This window comes from Halichoerus grypus, chromosome 11 (genome assembly GCF_964656455.1).
Source record: "Halichoerus grypus chromosome 11, mHalGry1.hap1.1, whole genome shotgun sequence".
NCBI lineage: Eukaryota > Metazoa > Chordata > Mammalia > Carnivora > Phocidae > Halichoerus > Halichoerus grypus.
The window spans coordinates 85335672-85358455 of NC_135722.1; the positions used below are offsets into that span (position 1 = coordinate 85335672).

At 48.6% G+C, this 22784-nt stretch overlaps 1 protein-coding gene and 1 long non-coding RNA gene across 6 annotated transcripts in view; both read right to left on the reverse strand.

The window, feature by feature from the left end:
* The window catches only part of NTM (neurotrimin), a 943472-nt gene that overhangs the window by 636442 nt on the left and 284246 nt on the right, over nt 1–22784 (reverse strand). The gene's annotated exons all lie outside the window — the stretch shown is intronic.
* Nucleotides 7781–22769, reverse strand: LOC144379456 (uncharacterized). Its single transcript, XR_013442538.1, has 2 exons — nt 22425–22769; nt 7781–9143 (listed from the first exon to the last, which is right to left on the reverse strand). It is a non-coding gene; the product is annotated as an uncharacterized LOC144379456 (long non-coding RNA).

Below are 22784 nucleotides of genomic sequence, written 5' to 3' on the forward strand. Positions count from 1 at the left end.
CTGTGGTGTCAGGTGGGGTCCAGCCATTAGGTCTCGGAATCAGGACATCCTGAAGCAAGTCCTGCTCTCAGTTGCCCCCTCAGAAACTGTGGCGCCCACCGTCCCTCCTGCCTGTGGCTCTCTCCTGCTGGGGTCTCTCCCTGGGCCCCTGGATATTTGACACCTATGTATGTTCCTTCCCTCTGGCTTGTGATAACAAAATCCCGGGGGACAAGGCTCAGTCCAGACTTCCTCGTAAACATTCTGGACCCAGCATGGTACTATGTTTACAGTACAATACCATGGGATCTCAGAGTTGGAAAAAAATCCCTCGAGTTACCATGACTAGATTCCAAACATGTACTCTTATTAAGTGCCTTCCGCGGGGCACCTAGGTGGCTCAGTTGGTTAGGCGGCTGCCTTCAGCTCAGGTCATGATCCTGGAGTCCTGGGATCGAGCCCCGCACTGGGCTCCCTGCTCAGCGGGGAGTCTGCTTCTCCCTCTGACCCTCCTCCCTCTCGTGCTCTCTGTCTCTCATTCTCTCTCTCTCAAGTGAATAAATAAAATCTTAAAAAAAAAAAAAAAGCGCCTTCTTCGTGCCAGTGTTCTAGACACTGTGGATGGAGATGTGAGCAACGTCCCTGATCAGACAGAACTTTAATTCTAGTGGGGAGACCTTAACACTAAATAAATCAACAAGTAAAATATATAATATTTCAGGTGTTAGAATCAGCTAAGAAAAATGGTTAGCCAATGTAAAGAGAGAGCATTGTATGGCGGTGATTCGACTATGTGGGGTGATTGGGAGGCATTTCTGAGAAGGTGGCATTTGATGAGACACCTGAGAGAAGTGAGGAAATAGTCCACTCCATATGTGGGCATTGCAAGTAGAAGAATAGCAAGTGCAAATTGAGCTAGGCTCAATTGTCTAGCTGAACAAACACCCAGCATTCAGAAAGCGAGTGCATCCTCCCTAGGACAGGAGCCGGGCCTGGACAGTGCCCTTTGAGTGGAAACCATGCCCACTCTTCTGCTCCCTCTTGGTCCCGGGAAGCTGTGGCCCAGGCTGGTGAGGGCTTGGTAAGGGCATGCTTCCAAGTACTCCGAGGCTGTGGGAAGAAGTTTTCATATACAATGACCATCAGGCTGCATCTTCCCTAGCAGAATGGCTTGTGATAACAAAATCCCGGGGGACAAGGCTCAGTCCAGACTTTCTGCAGTTTCTAAGTGGTGAGTGTGGCTGGGCTATAGTCCTGTGATCCTGGCTTGTCACCGGTGACCCAGCCAGAACAACCCCCTGGGAACCCCTCTGGCAATGCTGGTGCGGCCAGAGATGGCCACTGTCCTCACATCAAGCTCATGGTCAAGTCCACCATCACCTCATGCCTCTTTCTATGCCGGGCACTGTGGTCAGCGCCCACACACGGCTCACTCCCTTCTCAAGACCAAAGCCAGAGATGAATAGCCAAGTTTAACTGATGGCAAACGTGCAGGAGGGCGAGGTGAAATTAATTCGAATGCCGTGTCGTACAGCCAGCAAGTAACAGGGTCGTAGTTAGAGCCCAGTTCTGTTGAACTCCAAGGCAAGAGGGAATCTGTTCAGTTACAAGAACCTCCATTTACCGTGGCCTGCCCTGTACCAGTGACCCTTCTAAACTCCCCGTTCTCCCAGTGACCCTTTCCTTCCCAGCAACATGGCCCCGGGATTAGGAAGATCCAGGGGAAAAGTTGGCCTGGGAGCCATCAGTTTCCATGACAATGGAGATTCCAGAGGTTTCTGCCTCCAGGACCCTCCTCTGAAGCATCCAGCCACCTTTTCTGTGGCTTTCTCTCTGCGACCCCCCAAAATGCAAACACCATCCGCCTTGGGATCTGCCTACTTCCCCTAAGAGCTCAGCCATACCCCCTCCATAGTGACAGTGATATTATTTATTGATTCATGTTCCAATTGGGCCCCGGGGCAGGTTGGCTACAAACCTGTTGACAAAGTGAGCCCTCTGACACCCCAGGCATATTTCCACAACACTACCAGAGAGTTCACCATACGAAAATGTGTGCCACTGACCCCATCGTCATCCCTCACCCATTTTCACCTCCAGTATTCGCTCATAAGGCATGTACCTCTTCAGACTTCTCTTGGAGCCCAGGCTGTTTGTCATCGCTTCCTGGGAGGGAGATTATCTACCAGTGCTGGAGGGCAGGGGTCGTATCGCCTCCTCCCTCTGCACCCCGAACTGTGCTGAGAACACAGACTAGCCTATCAATGCATCTTAGGTGACACACACGTCTTGGGTAACTTTCTTGGCTTACTTCAGAGGAGCAAAGAAGAGGGAGACAAAGGAGAGGAGCTGCTGAAGCCCAGGGAGCAATGTGGCTCTTGCAGGTGTGTTAGCATCTTCTTTTGATTAGGAAAAAAGCCTGCAGACCTTCTGGTTGGGTTTAGCAGGAAGGAAAAGAAGTTGTACTTTGCGAGCGAAAGTTCGGTTATAATGAGGCATAAGAGCTGAGCAAACGAGTGTAGGACTTATTTACACCAGCAGAATTTCTAGAAAGCTCTATGAACTTGTGTCCCTGCATGCTTACGAAAGAGAGAGAGAGAGAAAGCGGGGGAAGCTGGTATTGGGGTATCCATGTCATTTACATGCCTTTCTAAGTGTATTCTATCGCGCGTGGCAGGCCTGGCTGGCAGGTAAAAAGCACACAGTGAGCTGTGAGTACAGACGCTTTCTGCACCGACTGAGTAGGTGCTGGGGTTGCCCCTTTCTTGGGCTGCCAGGAGTCAAAAGTATCCAAACCCAAAAGAGGAAGGGAATTAAGAGCCAGGAAACACTTCTGATGGGAGACATAGCCAATTTCACATAGAGCTGTCAGAAAGTGAATGAAGTCCGCTTTCAGCAGAGGTGCACTCAGATTAGAGGGAGAAGCAAGGCCAGGATCTCCTGAGTCTGGGCATCAAGAGCAGGTGGGCGGCAGGCCCTCCCTCCTCCAGCCTGGCAGGGCTCAGGGCCTGCAGGATCTGCAGTCGCCACCAGGGGGCAGAGTCTGAGCACGGCAGGCAGAGAAGACCCTGTCCTAGCTCTCTTAGGCTCTCACGTGTTCCTATGGCCTGGAGTAGAGAGGGAGAGCCAGGCAGAGTGAAGAAAGCAAGAGCACTCTGGAAGAAACTTCTGGGTTGGTCCTCCACGGTGCTTGCAGAATGCCCTAGAGAGTTAGGGCTCAAAGCGCCTGAAGCTGCAATAGCTATTTTATGTACGTAGATTCTTAGAGGAGTCCTTACAGTTAACTTTGAGACAGGTATTACCCCATTTTCCAGGTGAGAAAATGGAGGCTGCTCAGATATATAGCATGCCAATAGTAATGCATCCATGTCTCAGTAGCTGACAGGGGAAAGATCTGAAATCAGACACCTGTTGATGGTATGCAGAATTATTTAGCCCACTGTCCCTTGGGGCCAAAGAGGTGTCTCAGCCGTGATGCGGCCACTGCCCGCGGAGGCCAAGTAAGAGGAGTCCTTTCGTGTGGAGGTTCTGCCTCCAGCGCTGGGGTCTGGGCCCCGATGATCTCTTTCCAGATATATCACCTGAGATGGGAAGGATGGGTGAGCTCAACCTTCTTACTTTTCATTTCCCTTGATGCTATGATTGTAGTGTGCAAGGAGGGAAAACACACACGCACGTGCATGCACACACGCCCGCCCCGCCCCCCCCCCCCCCCCCCCCGCGAAATCCACACAAACGTTCACCTTGTTCAATATTCTCATTTCCCTCTAATAGCCCAAGTGTGGATTTCTCTGATTCATTCCAGTGCAATCGGAAATGCCAGTTTCACGAGCCGGCACCGCCCGGGGAGAGGGAAGGCAAGGCCACATGGTGGCCACAATAGGGGCGTAAATACCACATAAGGATGGAGGGTCAGGCGCTCTGGGAATGTCTTCGTCTGGGTTCACATCACGCCGTCACCCAGGGAGCTTCATCTTCCCCCACCCAGGATTTACTGAAGCTCGATAAAATCTGCCGCTGAATATTGCTATAAAATATATAGGTCCTCTCAAGCCACTTCACCCAGAGAATCCTAAACCAGTAGATTCACCTTTCCATGACTTTGTTAAAAGAGAGAAAGGAGTTAGTCAAAAACCAGGACTAGCCTTTGCCATTCACCTCTCCATTCCCACGCCGCTCCTGTCCCATCACACAGCGGTCTGGATCAGGGTGGCCTGGAGGGCTGGCCACACATCCCCCAGATTACTGAGTCTCCCCGCAGAGTCGTGAAGTCAGTCTGTCGGGGCCAGGACCCAAGATTTGGGTTCCTAAGAAGTTGCAAGTGATGATGATACTGTAACATTTCACATTTCTTAGGACCTTAGGAGGGGAAACTAACGGCCCCAGAAGCTGTCAGATAGAATTGGGAAAGGTTGGCTACAAAGAGCAAAAAGAACAGCAAACTCAGCGGTGCCGGAGGTAACAGACCTCAGCTCCGGGCCGGCTAATCCCCAGCACTCCTCTGCGCATGCCCGCGGCATGCACTGCTCATCAGTCACAGACTTCTTTCCTGTTGAGCCCGGACTTGGCTTCAGAATCCTTTTCAACCTACTACTCCAGAAAGCCACGAAAACCAACTGGAATCTGTCGGCGAGTTGTAAACCCTTTGCTGTACTTGATCTTCAGTTTGAACTAGTTTGTTGTGGACACCCCTCCCCATTGCTCATTCCTTCTCTCAAGCATAAGACTTCTTCTGAGCATGAGGGGCCATCTGGACCCAAGAACAAATGAGGAGATGCAGGAAGAGCCCGGAGGGAATGTGTCCTAATGCAAGAGGGAGCGGCTTGAAGAACTTGAAGGGTTGGGGGTAACTCTCATTTGTGAGCAGCTTCATGGAGTCCACAGCTGTGCTCCTGAGGGAACCCAGGCCATGAATGGGTGCAGAGCACACGTGGACAGGGAGAGGGGCTGTTCTCCTTGAGCGCTTTTTCCAACAATGGGATATTTCTTATTTTAAAAGCAATTATGTAACATGACAGCTGCAGCAACTATAATAAAAGGATGTCGCAGGAAGCTGTGCTCCTGAAGACAGGGACACATTGGGAGAATGCGTTCTCAGGGGCCCTGGGAACGCACTCACTCTCCATGGGAGCAGGCCCAGCCCTGGGAAGCCCACAGCCCTTCTGCTTCAGGGAGGATCAGAGGTCAGAGAGGAAAGGTCAGTAAACAAAGGCAGACAGAGCCAATAGCAGTCCCTCCCCCAAACTGGAAAAAGAGCAGGGATTTGAAGGGCTCTTGACAAAGAAAGAGATGGAGACCAGGAAGAGAGCAAGGTCTTTGAAGAACCCTGATATGAGGAAATATCTGGACAGTAAAATGTCTGGAAACCTACAAACCACCAGCCAGGTCTTTCCAGAACAAACCTGGTTCCAGGATGGGGTGGGAAGGAAAAAAGGGAAGAGTGTCCATTTTGCATTGCTTCCTCCTTCTGGGCCATGCTCCTACAAGACTCAGAGATTCCTGGCTTCCGTGCTGAGCTGGAGCAGGAACTAGGGATGAGGACTGGATATCAGGTTCCCAAATAGGCAACAGCACTTAAAGGTGAGCACAGCCTGAAGGCTGACCGCCCCACCGCAAACGTCAGGCAGTCTGTTGGCACTGCATTGCCTGATATCCCAAGTTTAGTGTTTGGTGATTCCATAAACCCTGATGGTGTGTCAGCTCTGTTGAAACCAGCACAGGGACAACCAGGGAGGGCCTAAGGGGGGCACCACAGAAAGACGTCCTGAACCTCAATCTTGGCATGATCCAGAGCACCTGAGTTTTCAGTCTGCCCTGAATCCTGGTCTGGCTCCCAGGTAGGAGAAGGGAGAGAGGAAGCTCATTCCAGGTGCCCCAGAAGCTGTCATATTCATGAATTCCTTAGAGAACATTCCAGACTCACACCTTACAAAATCAGCAAATAAATGAAACTCAGAAGGTCATCAAGAGACTTGTGGAACCAGAGCTTATTAGCATATATCTATATATCAATGAAGAACTAAGGTCCTGCTTAAAGAGTTGATAATTTCTTTTTTTTTATTTTTTTTTTAAGATTTTATTTATTCATTTGAGACACAGAGATACAGAGAGAGTGAGAGAGAGCATGGGCAGGGGGAGAGGCAGAGGGAGAGGGAGAAGCAGGCTCCCCGCTGAGCCAGGAGCCTAATGTGGGGCTCGATCCCAGGACCCCTGGGATCATGACCTGAGTCGAAGGCAGATGCTTAACCATCTGAGCCACCCAGGCGCCCCACGAGTTGATAATTTCCAGATTCAAATAAACCCCTTACTTTAGAGTAGGACTTGCTGACAAGCTCTGTGTCCCATGGCTCCATGTCACTGTGCCACCAGATGTATTGGGAAGAGGGGTGGGAATACAGTCACCACACACACACACACACACACACACACACACACACACACACACGTATGCTCACACACAGCAATGCCTCCGCAAGTGTTGGAAATTGGTTTCTTGATTCTGCCATTTCCTATCTGTACGACTTTGAATAACATAATCTCTCTGCAACTCTGCATCTCAGCCTAGAGATTAGACACCTTTCAGGATGAGTATGAGAATCTGGGCTTCTCTTGGCAAAGCACCTGACCCTGGGTAGGCGCGCAGTAAGCCGTGGCCCTTACTAGTGCGAGAGCCTTCGGAGCTACGTGCCGAGAGGAGGCCCCACTTAACCCCCAAGAAGAACCCGAAAGCCACGTCCAGCTGTGCACCAACAATCCGACCCGGACCGCCCGCTTTCATTTTCCACCATCGCATTTTACAGACGTGTCCTTGCGCTGTGCTATTCTCCCTCCAGGTGGCCTCGCTGGGACATTAATAATAAATTTTAATATAGTGCATTGGTCCAGCACTTTGCTGTAGTTTACTAAGCACTTTTACCTACAATGTGCCACTTAATTATTACTGCCACGGGAAGCCCTCACTTCAGAGAGGAGGGAGCCGAGGTTAACAGAAGGTGAGTGGCTTGCACAAATTCAAATAGCAGAACAGAATTCAAACCTGGGGCGTCTGTCCCTGGCACCTGCCACCTCTCACGTAAGTCAAGCTAACCAGGCAGGCCCGGGCTCTGGGGCCCTCGGCCCTACAGTTCACAGATGACCTTCCGTTCTGCTAATAACACTCATCACATAATATGTGCCAGACTTGGAACTCTCTGCTGGTGATTTGAGCAGCATTTGAAAGGCACCCAGTACTGCCAGTCTGTCTGTGGTCTTCAAAAACGTCAGGCTAAGGCACTGTGGCGGATGAACGGAGGTAAAGCAACATGACAGCCGAGTGCAGCTAAGTGGACGGGGTCAGCGGTTGGGGGAAACCGTGAGAAAGGATGGCATTTGTACATCTGGGGAAGCTTGAATGCGGGCCGTGTACTAGAAAATAGCATTATATCTGTGTCCGATTTCCTGAATTTGATAATCTTTGTGGTTATGTCAGAGGATGCCTTGTTTTGAAAAGCTACCGGGCAAGTATGGGGGAGAGCTCTTCAATATGCTATTCTTGTTACTGTTTGGAACGTTTGAAATTAAAAGGAAAAAAGTACACCAGGCAAATTTCTTAAGCAAATACATCTCTGATAACTAGTGTGGTGCCTGAAGGCCCATCTTAAACATTTAATTATGGAAGTCCAGAAAATATGGAATTTGTAAAGGTCATCTGATTAAATCCTTCCTTTTCTATTTGCCCCTTCCCCTGTATGCACGCGAGTGTGCACGCATATTCACACACACGCACACACACACACACTGCCAGAAAATCACCACGGCAGCCTTTTACTTCTTTGGGCACCTCAGACTTTTACATTTATTTTATGTTGAACTGATTGTTCCCAAATAACTTAGGCCCACTGCTCTCGGTCTTGCTTTATGGGATCATACAGAAAACATCCCCTTCCTTTTGCACCAAACAGCATTCTCAGTATCTGAAAACGCTCACGTGTTCACAAAGCTCCTCTCTTTCAGTTCCTCTTCCATAAATTCACATATTTTAAAGCCAAAATAGATCTTCGAGTCTGCTGATGGTCTCCTGTCAAAACTCAGATTCTCCAGAGGAGAAAGTCAAGGTTCTTATTTCAAAATTGGGCTAAGTGTGAGTCCTCTCAGACAGGGTGATCCCAAACCGGCTTGGCAAGTTTCTAAGATTCAAATCAACGGACCAAATTTCTGTCTCTGAGCTTCCGGCACCCCCTGCCCTGCACTACATATTCAAGCCATCAAAGATCCCTGCGGACTGAGTCTGGGCTGGAGGTGAGCCTAACGGAGGTCGGAGCCTTTCCTCTCCGATAAGGACAGGGCCATGCTCTTAGGGGCTCAGATGATGCACCCTCTGTTTCGTATTTTGAGTCACCTTCATAGGAAAGGACACATAAAACCACAGCCACTGTGCTGGCCGGCGTACTGCCCACTGAATCAAGGCCCCAAATGGAATGTGAGCAGAGGCATGCCTGGGGGTGGAGCGTTATTCGGAGAAATGTACGGGCTCCGGAACCAGGGCTGGGTGGGAATTCTGTGTCCTCCAGGATATGGCAGCTGGGAGAACGTGAGCCACTCAGCCCCCCTAGGCCTCAGTGCCTTCATCGCTTAAAATGACATAATACTGTCTCCCCTCTGGGGCTGCGATGAAAAATAGAAGGAATAAGTTGCCAAGCTACGTGGCCCTTAGTAGGCATTCAACAAGTACTAATTATGTATTCACGTGGTCGCCTTTCCAGAAACATTATCGTGATGCCTTTGGCAAAGGTCTACTCTGTGGTTTAGGCTTCGTGAGACACAAATTAATTTTAATAATAACATCAGTGAAATCAAATCATAGTCAGTAATAAAAATTTTAAAATGTGTTGGGAAAACAACCCCTGACATACTGGGATAGAGCCAAGACAAGCAGTCGACACACTGTGGCCACCACATGAGCGGCTCTTCAGGTTAATACACTTAATAAAACCGTGTAGCTTCCTCAAAGCGCTGTCGTGCTAAACAGAAATACCCCAAGGGTTTAAACAGAAAAGATAAATGACTCCGGTAGCCGCACACAAGAACTGAAGTGGATGTGAGATTGGGGTATCTGGAGGTCCATCTGGGAGCAGGAAGTGGAGGTGGTGGGTGAGAGCTGAAGTCTGCTCACACGGGTTAAATATCTGGAAAAAAAAATGAGACTCTTAATATGGACGGGGTGAATGCAGAAAACAGTACGTTTTTTTTTCTTTACATGTCCCACATGCTGGGGAATTTTCTCTTCTAGCAGTAAGTGAGTGAACTGTGTGAAGATTCAGTTGCAAGGGAAAAACCTAAGACTAAATACTACTAACCAGGAGTAGTATTTTTTATTTGATCCCCAATTCAGACCTCCAGGTCCACTCCCGAGCCTTCTGTGGGTGTCCATTTCGGGAGCTGGAGTGAGTTGAGGTGCCCAGTAATCTACATCCTCAGGGGAAGGACTTCTTTGTTGTCGGTTTCCGAGAGGCAATGTGAGAGTAACCAGGCAGGGAATAACAATGGCCATATTCTTGTAACAGCGAATGGGAACAATACAGTTGGTTCTGTGACACTGAGCTAACACCAGCTTCATCCGGGCTAGAGAAAGGCAGTAATAATAGCGCTGAATGAGTGTAAATGCCATGAGAAAATCCCTGCAAAGAGTTCCCCCACCAGACTAGCACGTGATTTGCCAGATCGCTGAGATTTCGGCGTTCCTCAAGGGCCTCTTGGACCTAAAAGGATATGTCGGCTGGAAGGAACCAGAAGCATTGTCTATTTCAAGTTTATCACTTTACAGGAGATAAAACCGAGACCCACAAAGGATACGTGGCTGACGAGTCACAAAGACTAAGCCAAGCTCATTCTTACTCGGCCTGCCTCTTCTCTTCTAGAGGGCCAGCCAACACTAGGAGAGACAACAAATGTTTTGTGTAGAGAAGGGAGACTTTTATGAACTGCTCTCCTTTTCAATCAGCTATTTTGGTTTTAATTCAGGCTGTGCCCAAACTCTTCGGCAACCCGCCTGCTTCTCTGGGAAACAGAAAATGGGCTGTGGCACTGTTTCTCGTGGCCGCTAGAGGGCGGCAGTACCCTATGCTAACGACTCCTCTTCCAGTCTACCTGATCACCCATACAGCATGTGTATATTTATTTTGAATGAGGTCAGGAGTATCAAGGTTGTAAAATAACATATTTTCACTTGTTTTCTTCCTACATCTCAGACATAGCTTTTCTGAAGTCTATTATCTCCCCGAGTTGCTGTCCCCCCCCCACCCGCTTCCTCTTTGCGTTGCCTTTCAACACATCAGAGTCTGACACCAACCAACTGAGAAACGGGAGGTGGGGGGGGGAGGGGCGGGGAGTAAAAGGCAACTTTTTCCCTTCACGGGAGATGTGAAATCCCTGTTTCCCTGTTCTGGTATTTTGTTTTAAAAGGCAGTTTGCAAACGTAAGGCCTCTGTTCTCCAGCCCCATGGGGGAAAGCACAGACAGGGTGTGGGGCTGGGATGCCTTCTAGGGAGGTTTCAGGTGAGGGCTGGGAACTCACTCAGGGCAGGCCCCTCCAGGAACATTTCTGCAGCACTGCTCCTGGGGAAGGATGGGAGGACATTTCTGGAAAGGTCTCTACAGAGGAGAAAATTAGGGTGGCAAGTGGGCACCCCCAAAGGATATCATGTCAATATCTGGGTGCTGTGTTTAAATGGAGATTTTTGTCCACAGGTGGGTGACTAGGATGGCAAGAGGATAGGAAGAAAGAACACGCATATTCACACACGCGCACACACACAACAGGAACAAGTTTTGCAGCTCTTGCAAGTGCAGATCTGGAGCCTGGCAGGGGGCCTGAGCTGCATCTAATCCAAAGACCCATGTGCTTCTTCCAAGGCTGCCATACTGTCCTGCTCAGACAAGGCCACCGCCTTCCCTGTGTCCCCTAGGGCAGGAGTCCTAACAGGTCAGGAGAGATCTTCTTGGTCAACTATAAGCGCTGCCCCTCTCAGTGAGCCCTGGGCCAGCCCCTGGAGCAAGCAGGAGCACACACACACCTCCCACCACTACCATCCACACGCTGCTGGTGGGCAGCCAGGAAGGATGGGGGAATCACCTTCTGGTCTCCTCACTGGCCTCACAATTCACCACCAACAGTACCAGTGGATTTCTTACCCTATGGCCCTCCCCAGCCCTCTTGCCTGTCTAGATTTATTTTTATATAGTTTTAGGCTTCTAACAAATAACACAGGAGCTTCTTCCCCCAAGGCATGGTGATCTTTACTGTTCTAAAGGAGAAGTTTACCACAAAGCTTTCTTTTTGGGGGCTGGGAAGAAGCGGCCAGGGCCAGTCCAAGAGTACTTCAGTTCCATCAACCTGTCTGAAGCCCTGACTATGTACTTGGAGGACTAAAAACCTAAGTGAGCTCATGACCCTTTCCTCTAAGTATGGGTAGTCTACATGGAAATCTGATCGCTGCTTTCATAGAGCTGGGAGCACAGAGACTGGAGGACGGGGAGGTGGCGGGTCAGAAGAGAAGGTGCAGAAATCCCGGGAAGACCAGACCAAACAGCTCAAGCAAAGACACGTCACAGCCAGAGTCCTTGTGCTTGACCCGGGCAGGGGAGGGTGCAGCGGGGTGGGGGTGGGGGGGCAGAAGCTGTCTGGGCTATCCAGTGCTCCCCCTAGCACAGTTTCCGCGGGGTTGCAGAGCTGCATGGCGCTCAGCCCAAATTTGGCACACTCCTATGTCTTGTGAAGGAGTCTTGGGGTTTAAAATATATTTTGAAAGCCTTTCGATGAGGTGTGTATGCTCTAGTCTGCTGCCCCCCCGCCCCCCCCATGCCAGGCAGGCTTTGCTCATTTACATCCCCCACCAGGCTCCCGCAGGCATTTGGGACCGCGTGCTGTTTCAAGGGCTCCCAAATGGAGGGCACAGATAGCGTCCTCTTGATATCATGCTCCTGGGGCTGCTGATGGTGAGGGAGGAGGCGGGGCTCCCGTGCCAGCAACCCTCAGACACCCTCCTCCTGCCTCTGCCAAGGAGGCCATCGTCCAGGATGCACGGTGTCAGAAAGTCTAGTCCACTCCAAAAAGAGACCATTTGTCTAGAAAGAGAGAGGAATTGGGGCATGCTGAGTGGAGCATGGGAAGTGCCCATCGCACGCCCTCGCCATCTGCTGCAAGTGAGGCTCAGGCAGGCGAGCAGCCCCTGCGGGCTCAGTGCTCCGAGGTGGCCTGGTGCAGGAGGGAGGTCTCTGCTCCCGAGCCCAGCCACTCCCGCTGTCAAAGGGCACCGTATTCCCGAGACCTCAAACTTTGCCTTGACCTTCAAAGGGACCTCAGCTCCCAAACCAAGAAACAGCATTGCCTCCACCAGACTCCCAGGTCTCCATTCTGGAGCAAGCTCAGGGGTCACAGTTCTCTCTACCATATTTTTTTTTTGGTCATGCCTTTGATCAACTATTGTTGATTGGCACTTTGTCAACCTCGGGTGACCTGCAGATTGGCACCAGGCGTTAACTTCTTCCACCTCTGATTCTTAGCTGATCTTCACAGGGCTCCAAGCCATTTGCCAGCTCAGCTAAGTCACAGGTATGCCCAGTCCAGGGAGGGGGCCAGGGCTGGGGAGGGTCCTGCTAGGTCTCATCCCACCACTCCATCAGATGCAGTTAGCATTGATTTAACCGCATTCTCTGCAAAGCCCAGAACTAATAAGGCAAGTGCAAGCAGGAGCTATGAATTAATCCCCTTGAATATGCAGGTAATTTAGATGGAAGGAGACAGGTGCTGTTGGCCCTCCATAAATAAATTGTGCAGTGATGGGCTGGGGGTGGGGGTGAGAATGGAAGCCAGATGGAGCCCCAGGGAGCAGAGGAGGTGGAACTGGCCTTCCAAGCTGATTATGGTTCTGCCCGAGGGGGACAGAGATATGGAACCTTGATAGCCATAAAGTTGCAGAGTGTAGAGCATACCTAGAAAGGCAAGAAACCAAGAGCCACCTAGCATATTCTTGAGCCAAACCTTCTGTGGAGGAATTCCTGGTGCTTTTATGTAGGGAGCAAGCAGGAGGGAACAGAAAGGATGAGAAGAAGGCGATGAGGGGGAGGGAGCAAGGAGGATGGGAGTGAGAAAAGCACATGAGGAAGAGAGGGACCCATTGGGGGAGGGTGAGCAGGGAGGGAGGCACGCCTCAAGGGGAGAGTTGAAAAGGAAGGAGTTAGCAGGGCCCTTGGCTTCTAGGAACTAGCTGGTCTACATTCCACAGCTCTCAGGGAGGGGACTGAGGGGGACCACAATCTCCACAGGAAGGCTCTCCCACTCCTCACACTGAGCGGTTCCATCTCATTCACCTACATATAAGGACCTGCCACGTTCCCGGTGACTCAGGGACCCAACATCCCTGGGAAAAGCAATGGCCAAGTCAGGAGAGCAGGCTGTGCCCCTGGACAGCCCTGTGTCAGAACAACGAAACCTCACAGCCCCCGCAGGTCCATCCATGTTGTTCCAAATGGCAGGATTCTCTTCGGTGTCGGGGCTGAGTGATAGCCCATGGCTTGTCTACACACTACGTCTTCGTAATTCATTCATCTGTCTACGGACACTTAGGATATTTCTACGTCTCGGCTGTTGTGAAGAGTGCTGCTATGAACATGATGTTAAGTGAAAAAAGCCAGACACAGAAAGACAAATACTGCATGATCACTTGTAAGCGGAATAAAATAGTTCAAACTCATAGAAGCAGAAAGCAGAGCAGTGGGGGCAGCGGGATCTGTTGGTCAAAGGGTACGAAGTTTCAGTGTTGCGAAATGACTGAGTTCTGGAGACCTGTGCACAGCAAGGTGACTATGGTCAATGATACTGTATTGTATATTTGCAGTTTGCCCAGGGGCTGGATTTCAAGTGCTCTCACTGCACACAAAGAAAGAAAATGGTAACTAAGGGAGGTGATGGTTATGTTAATTAGCTTGATTCTGGGGATTATTTCACAATGTGTTCAAATTGCCACATTGTACACCTTAAGTATATATAATTGTTATTTGTCAATTCTACCTCAGTAAAGCTTTAAAAAAAAGAAAAAAGAAAAAGAAAGAAAGAAACTCAGCTTCCTGACCCTTGGAGCAACAAGAAGCAAGTGGGGTAACCCGGGCAGAGGAAGAAGACAAGGCGGCCGGTTAAACCTTTCTCAAGTCCCCTCTCCTTGGTCCCGCCCTGGCCAGGCTTGGTTTCCTGGATGGCCTGCAGCCCCATGAGGAGCCTCAGTTCCAGGTGGACAGTGGATGAGCTGACCTTGAAGTGGCCCAAACCCAGCTGAGCCCTGTCCCCCAAGCGACCTTCCTACGGCACTCCCCAAATGTGAATGAAACCAATGCCACAGAATAACTAAGACAGGCATTTGGTCCTCCGTAAAAAAAAATATATATAATAATAATAATAATAATAATTCCGGCAGTAAGTTTATTTTTTTCCCCTATTTTTTCCACATTTGGTTCATTTTGGTTAAAACCCAAAGCCCAGTTTGGAGAGGGAGCTGGAGAGAGGAGCACTTTTGGGGTGCCTTCCGTTATCTCAGAATGATTGATTAACAGGGAACTCATTTTAATCGCCTACAAATGAGAAGTCAGAGACAATTAAAATTCATTCCCTATTAATTGTTTTTTTTTTCCTCTTTCATTACCAAGAGTTGCCATTCAGATAACAAGAAAGCCTGAAACGCAAAAGCAGCTGTAGGAGGCTGCATTTTGGCCTCTCCAACCGGAGCGCCTCTCCCTACAGCCAACCACTGCTGACCCCCGTGTGGCCACGAGAGAGCTCAAATCTTTAGAAGTTGAAGAACCTCTAAGTTGTGAAGTCATGGACAAGTTTATTACCAGGATGTTGCCGAATACTTTTTTTATAGTTTTTAATTCCAGTTTATTTACTCGGGCCTCAGCAACCATGTTTCTTACTGATTCAGCCTTTCCTACTTCAGTTCCCAGCGAAGTCCTCCTCCCTCTCCCCACTTCCCTTCTGGGCTCCTACCAAAGTCCCAGGCGACAAAGCAGCCTGAGATGACAGAAGCTCTGGAGCCTGCAGCCAGGAGGCCAGGTGCTCTTCCTCGCCAATCCCCCCTGCCCCCGCCATGTGACATTGGCTGGACTGGAGCTCTGCCTTGTCTCACCTTCCTCATCCTTCCAAGGGAACTGTCTCTGATGCCCCAACCGCCCACTGGCTCTACAGCCTAAGCTTTACATTAAAAAAAAAAAAAAAATCCATGCCATCCGCTGAAGCCTTAATAGGTGCCAAGCATCTTCCGTGCGCAACCTTACTTATCCTCATAAACGATCCTCTTTCCACTATTACCGGTTCTCCCACGAAGAAACAAGCTAACCCTTTCACACTCGCAGAGCCAGGATTTGAAGCTAGCTGATTCCGGAGCCTGACCCCTTTACCCTCCATTTCCTCCATGGTTTTGATCTCTGACCCTCCTTTTAGGATGCTGGAGTTCCTGGCAAAAACCAGGGCCTTGTGCTTTCTTTTGGGATGGAGGAGAATGCAACTGTTGAACTCCTGACCTCACCTGCAATTAATGACCCAGCATGGACCGCGTCGAATGACCAAGCTGGAGAGACAGCTAGGCTGCAGGTTGCAGAGGCTGGGGCCAGGGAACCGGTCCTGAAACAAAACCCGGAGCATACAGCTGGCTTCCAGGAGAATCAAGAACAGCCCTTTTTGAAAACAGAGCTGGTTCCCATTGCTCCCACCAACAGCGAGGCTCCCGGGGGTTAGAGCTCTCACTAAGCCTTGACTTTATTATTATTATTGTTGTTTGAAATGCCTCATAATAACTGGGATAGATTTTTTAGGAAGCCAAATAATGGGATGCATTCCACCCTGGCTTTATAATTAATGTTTGCATCATTTATCTTTCGTGGAAAGATTATTCTGACTAACGAGGTTCTGGGCCACTAATTCATTACACTGCCTTGTCACTTCCTGCTCCTTCTTATTACCCAGAAATAGACTCATTAGTCAGAGTTCAATGACAGGGAGAAATTGTGTTCGTTAATTTAATTCCCTCACTCATTTCTGGGCCCCATGTTTGTCCAAAATTGGGGATTAAAAGGGGAAAATCCATTGTCTTAAGTCTTTGCTTCTGCCTCATTATACCTTCCACCTTACTCCTGTTCAACAAGAAAGGGCCAGCACAGCTCAGAGTGGTGGCCACAGTGCCCTTTCTTCAACTCTCAAGCTGTTGCGCCACCTGGGAATCCCTAATCAAAGCTCACACAATGGGAGAAGGGAATGTCTCCAAGCAGGGGCTCCTGAGCCTGACTGCACATGGAAACACCTGAGGTAGATCAGACCCACCAAGAGAGTGTTTGAGTGGGAACATGGGGCAAGGGAGCTACTGTTTTTAAAAGTTCCCCTGGTGGTTCTGGGAAGAGGTCAGTGTTGGGAACTACTCAACTTCTTGAGGTCTACAATGAGCTCTTTCAACCTTGGGCAAGCACAGAGAGGAACCTAGCTATGTCCTTCCTGAAAGGGTTGCCTAGTGATGTTTCACTCCTGATCTAACCCTGTTCCAGGAAGGAATGCACCATTGTGGGACAGGGACATTTCCCTGAGTCCCTCCATGAGCAGAATTAGTACCTATTTTGTTCCAGGTATTGGGCAGACCATGGGGAGCCAAAGCAGCTCCAGCACTTGTTATCATGGGGCTACTGGTCTTCTCGTGGGCTGGCATCAAATCACCAATGGATACTTCAGTGTCAATCAGAACAAAAGCACTGAGGGAAAGGGTTGATCCTGAGGCTGTGATCCGGCTTGGGGACCAGGAAGGCTTCCCCAAGGAAGGGTCTTGGATTGAGTTATAAAGGTTACCTGGAGTCACCCAGGTAAAGAGAGAGCAGGAGTGCTTTCCAGGCAGAAGGACCAAAGACCAAGGCGAATACCAAGGCAAAACCCAGGTAGCTGGAGAGATGAAAGCCCAGAAAAGAGCTAAGCTAGAGAGCAGCAGAGACCAGAATCTTGAGAGCTTTGCATAATTGATTGAGGATTTGGGTCCTCCTCTTTAAAGGCACAGGGATGACTCTCTTAAATTAAGGAATTTTAAGCAAGACAAAGAGCTGGGATGACAAGGTGGAATAAGCCATCCCTCAAGGCCCACTCACCTCCTAGCACTGTGGTCCCAAGGGCCACGTTAATGGCATGATGGGAGGGACCAATCAAAGCGCTCCATTCTCACTGAGATCCTCTGGTAAGCCCCAGTGGAAAATTATGGTGACCCCTGGTATGGCCACCAGTGGGGGCGGGCAGCTATATTTCTCAGATATGTTGGGGCAGAAAATACCTGAGAACCTCTACTTTAGATCTTTCCCCACCGAGAAACGTGCCAATAGCTCAGCTTCCAGAAATGTTCACAGCAACCATCTCTGGAAAGGCATGTCTTCTCCCATGGTGAATTATTCAGTTGGAATTCTGGTGTGTCCATCAACTTTTTGTGAGTGTAGCTCTGTGAGTCATGTCCCTTGGACTGATTCTGTTTGTGGACCGGATATGCTGAGGATGGTGTCACTGGTGAATGCACAACAGGAATGTCAGCTAGGGCTTCTTGGCTTCCAGTCAGCCTCTGCCTGGAGGTCAGGGGCTTCTCTCATTTCAAGATGTCTGAATTGTGTGTGTTCGCCAAGTATGTTTCTTCATTCTGAGACCCACTGTTCTTGGAGGGGCACATTTTAGGCAAAGCTCCATGTCCAAATAGACCAGGACATTGGCAGAATAGTTGACACCCTGGCCCCTTCAATATCATGTGTTTGTGGTGCATGATGTATTCATGGTCACTAATCTCATCTCTAATGATGTAAATCATTCTAAGTGAATCCTTCGAGGTTGGCCTCAGTTGTTTGTAACTGTGAGTTTCAGGTAAATCGAGGAACTGCAGCTGGTAGGAGATGAGGCAGCCTGGGAAAGGGGGTCTGGACCTCTCATGAGCAGACATCCAAGGCAGTCCTTCTCTCCAAGCCAGGAAGGCTGAGTGCTGATGAATATCAGTCAGGAGGGGTGAAGGGTAGAAAGTACAGGCCTTCACTCAGACCTTGGCCTACAGGTTGATGAATTCAACAACCCCAGCACAGAGTCCTGAGGACAAACTTATCTCCAATTACCAGGAGAAAAGAGGCCAGATTAAAAGAAGTACCCCAGATGAGCCTTTTGCTCAATACCTGCCACACACAGAAAATTGCATTTATTCCTATAACTATTAAGAGAAATAGTAAGAGTTAGAGAACTGGATATTGAGCACTAAGAATCCAACAATATTTGCTATTCCTTATCTCAATTAATCTTCACGACAGTAGTGAGATATATATCATACCCATTGTATGGATAAGGAAACTGAGGATCCCAATGGTAACTGGCCAAAGTCAAGCAAAATAGGGCAGTGCAGGGATTTGACCTACAAACCTGCCTTTTTGTGGCCCGTGGGAACCTCTGCATGTTCCCAGGCAACTCGCGTCAGTCTTGATGAACTCACGCCGTGACTCCATCAGTCCTCATAGGCTGTGATAACAAAGTACCACAGGCCAGGAGGTTGAAACAACAGAAATTTATTTTCTCTTAGTTCTGGAAGCTAGCAGTCTAAGGTCAAAGTGTCTGGAGGTTGGCTTCATGCTGAAGCCTCTCCCTTTGGCTTATAGATGGTCATGTTCTCTCTGTGTCCTTATGTGGTCTTTCTTGTGTCTGTGTCCTAATCTCTTCTTCTTATGAGGACACCAGCAGAGGGCCCACACCTATGACCTTAATTTCCCCTAATTTCCTCGTTAAAGGCTTTATCTCCAAATGCAGTCATATTCTGAGGTACTGGGGTAAAGGCTTCAACATACATATTTTGGAAGGGACACAAGTCGGCCCCACAATAGTGCCCTTGTCAATTAGATAAAGCCCTTTATCCTTCATTTGCCATGGGATCTACATTTGGCTTTTCACATCAGTGTAATCACTGTGTACCCAAAATAGTTTTCACCTTGCTGTACAAAAAAGGTTTTTTACCAAGAATGGTTGGGCAAATGTCAGGATTAAGATAACTCACTCCAGAGATAAGGTAAGGAAAGGATGGGGTGAGACAAAGCAGCTGTCAGTCTCAAGAGGAGATCCTCTCTTAATTTCCCTGAGGGACAGGAGGGACCACGTGAACGCCACTGGCAAACACAGGACTTTAGAGAGTCGCTTTCCCGACTGCATGTGGTATGTGCACACGTGGCCCCCGGTGCCCAATAGATGCGTGCACGGCCTCAGTTCCTGGAGCTCCACGCGAGCCACACAAGCTCTGAGGACACGCCGGCTGGTCCTAGTTCCTTTGTTCAGCTTCTCCTCTTTTAATCTGCCATTAACGGATGGTGGCCACAGTAAGAGAGTTGCTTTTCAATGCTGCTGGAAAAAGGAAAGGTTGAAATCCTAAAGGAGGATGTGAGAGAGCACTAATCGCCTTCTCGCTAACTGCATTTGATAACCTTTGGCCTTTGGGGATAATGAATTACATCTCACATCGACTTGGTTTCTGTTGTTCTAGTAACACGATCAAGGGAACATAGAGAAAGAAGAGACTCGGGAATGGAAACGGGTGGCCTGCGTGGCAGGTGGGGGCGGGCAGCTGGGGAGAGGGACCATCTCCTGTCAGGGGCCCCTGCATGTTCCTGAGTGATTGGCGGGCTCATTCTGCTCCCCCCCAGGCCTGGTATTGAAAGAAATGGAAGGAAGGCTCAGGAAGCTGCCAGAAACCATTCCTTGCTTTTGGCAAAGATTCTAGGCCTCATCAGAAAAATCAAGAACTTGACTTGGAGATTTGGGGAGCCAGAGTGAAACGGGCCTTCAGGTAATCACAGCAAGGACTTTCTTGGGTACGATTCCCTGATTTGGTCTCCTATTAAGCTTATGAAACAATATCATACTTCATATGCCTTTGTCATGATGTCGGAGGCCCAGAGAATTAAATAAATTGCCTGAGGGCACACAGCAAATTCATGGCAGATGCAGGCCTCAAACCCCAGTCCTTCTAGGCCTGTGTCCAGTTCCTGAAATTTCATCTGCCTGTGCCAGCTCTCCACAGCCCTGTCCGGAGGCGGCCTACGTGGCCAAGAGTTTGGCTGATGGAAAGAGGGAGAAAGGAGCAAGCCCAACGTGGCTTAAAGACTTTCCCTCCCTGTTACCCTCCGTGCTTCTGACAGAGCACAGGTGGTGTAGGTGGAAGACAAGAGGTTAGGAGCAGGGATATTGGAGTAGAGAGGTACAAATTCAAATTCAGCCTTCAAGGTCAAGCAACCTTAGGCAAATTATCCCATTTTGTTAAGCCTTAATTTCCCTGTTCGTAAAAAGACGATGATAAAACCAACATCGGAGGATTGCTTTGAAAACAAAATACGTGTGAGTGTGTGTGTGTGTGTACGTGTGCGCACGTGTGTATTTGCTAGCATGGTGTTTGGAAACTCAGTAAAGGTTAGTTTTAAAGAAATGTAACAAAATGTTCCTTGCCTGAAGAGTGGGGATTTCAGTAGTCCCCAAAGCAGGCTTTGTGGGGGTGGCAGAAGGCTGGGCTTGTGGAATTCGATATATCCTTCGTTTCAGTCTGTACCACCTCATACTCCCTGATGTTTCCTGAAACCCTGAGATCCTAGTGCCCAAGAAGCACGAATCCACTGGAAAGCCTGGCCCTCTGCCCAGGGTCCAGGCCAGAAGTGGCCTAGACAGACGAAGAGTCAAGGAAGAGCACAGAACCCGGAGTGGAGACAAAAACAGAGGAAGGGAGATCAATGCTGGACCCCACATGATTCACTATGCCAACCAGGGGCACGGAAGCTGGGGAAGCTGCCAGATCGATGGATTCCAAAGCAAATGAAGAACCTGGTGTTTTCGGCCTCCAAGCTGTGAAGTTAAATACAGCGACTGGGCAAGGCGTTTGATAAATAATGGGGGAATGAAACAGAACACATATCTCCATCTCTTGGGAAACAATAGTGAGAGGGCAGGTCTGATTCTGAGAAAGGCCTTTGGTCCTTGTCACCTTTCAACAGCAAAATCACAGCTATGTGTGTTTGCATCTAAAAATATGCATTTGCTTGCGTGAGTACTTGCAAGTGGTGGTGTGTTTGGGGATATATGTGTGGGCAAGCACTGCCCATTTGTCCTTCTAGTCCATGGGGCACAGCGATGCTGGGGAATGTGTTGTTTATAAGATAGGTGCAAATAGAATTTTATTCTCATAGTTCGAGAATTGCAGCCCACTAAAATGAATCAAACCTACCCATGCACTTACTTACATGCTCTGTGGAAATTTTTCTTGTAAACTTAACATATACCCGTTACTTCCTGATTAATAGGAAATTCCAAAGCATCAATTTCATCTATTACAATAACCCGGGCCTGGCAAAGCCCTTGCCTCTGAACCGACAGGGCAAGTTGTGGTATTGAACCGCTGAGCCTGGGAGAGAAAGCTGCCCCACCCCCAGCCCATCCAACTTTGCCATCTGCAAAAAAGGCAGAACATCAAGACAAGGAAGACATTATATCACAGCCCTTATTCTGTCAATGAATTCTAAAACTTGAATTTTCCAACTAAGTCACTGACACAATCAACCTCGATCTGAAGAGAGCAAAGAGAAACCTGCAGTTTATATTAAAGGGGCTACGGAAAACCCTCTGTCTAAGAGCCCCACCTTCTTCTGGCTCCACTGGGCAAAATCCTAAGACTGCTTCTTGGTTGCAGGATTTCTTCATTTTCAAAGCAGGTTGGGGGTGTGTGCAAACCTCTTGCTTGGCCTGGGACCCAGATAGACGGCAGCTCCGTTTCCCCCATGATGCAGGGAAGATAACCAGAGCATTCCCAGGCCTGTCACCATGAAAATGTGAGATGAGTCACCATGTATTCAGTGAAAATATAATAAAAGACCACAAGCTTGGATATGAACGACATCGTGCAAAGAGATGAAAGAGAGGTTTTGTGATTTTCTAAGCACAATGGGACTTCTCCCATTTCAGAGGAGGAAGTTGTGTTTTGAGCTTTTATCCTCGTTGTTGAAACTGACAAAAAGAGAATTTAAAGAACATCTGTGTATCCAAATTTTAGAAACAGAATTAAACACCTTTAATAAGGAATTCTGGTATTTTTGCTTCTTTCTAAAATTCCCACTGTCTACAGATTTGTCTCTTTTGTGTGGATGAGATCTTGTCCTCTGAGGACTTCAGCACAGATTGGACTTGTTTCTCTCTTCCCCTTCCTACCAACCCATCCTCCAATCAATTGTTTATGTCCCTTAATTGGACAGAGCAGAGGATTGCACATTTTAAATATTTTTATTGAATTGAGTTTTATGTTCCCCATCTAGATTTATAGACTGTTAAATAGAATGTTTTACATTTCTTTCTGTCTCTCAAAGAAAATAACAAATACATGTGGGCAGAGCCATCAGTCAATTACCTCAGTGGATCTCTTGCAAGTATAGGAAAAATAAAAGCAATTCTGCTTTACTCTCTGGGGAGAACCGTGGAATTTCAGAACAAGAGAAAACCCAAATGAGTCTTCTTGAACTTCAAAATGCCTTCCTTGAATGACCAAGAAGAAATAAGGAGATTATAATGACAAATTAGCCTCTAGATTTAGAAACCCACTCTGCTTCATGTTAAGGAGAAAGTGGTGTTTTAGCCTCACTGACCAGGCAGGCACAGAAAAACACGTCCACAGCAATTAGACACGCCTTAAAATTAAGTAAATGATCCGTAATGTACCAGAGCACCTCAATTTCCCCACCAGTTCCACAAATCTTTCTATCCAGAAATT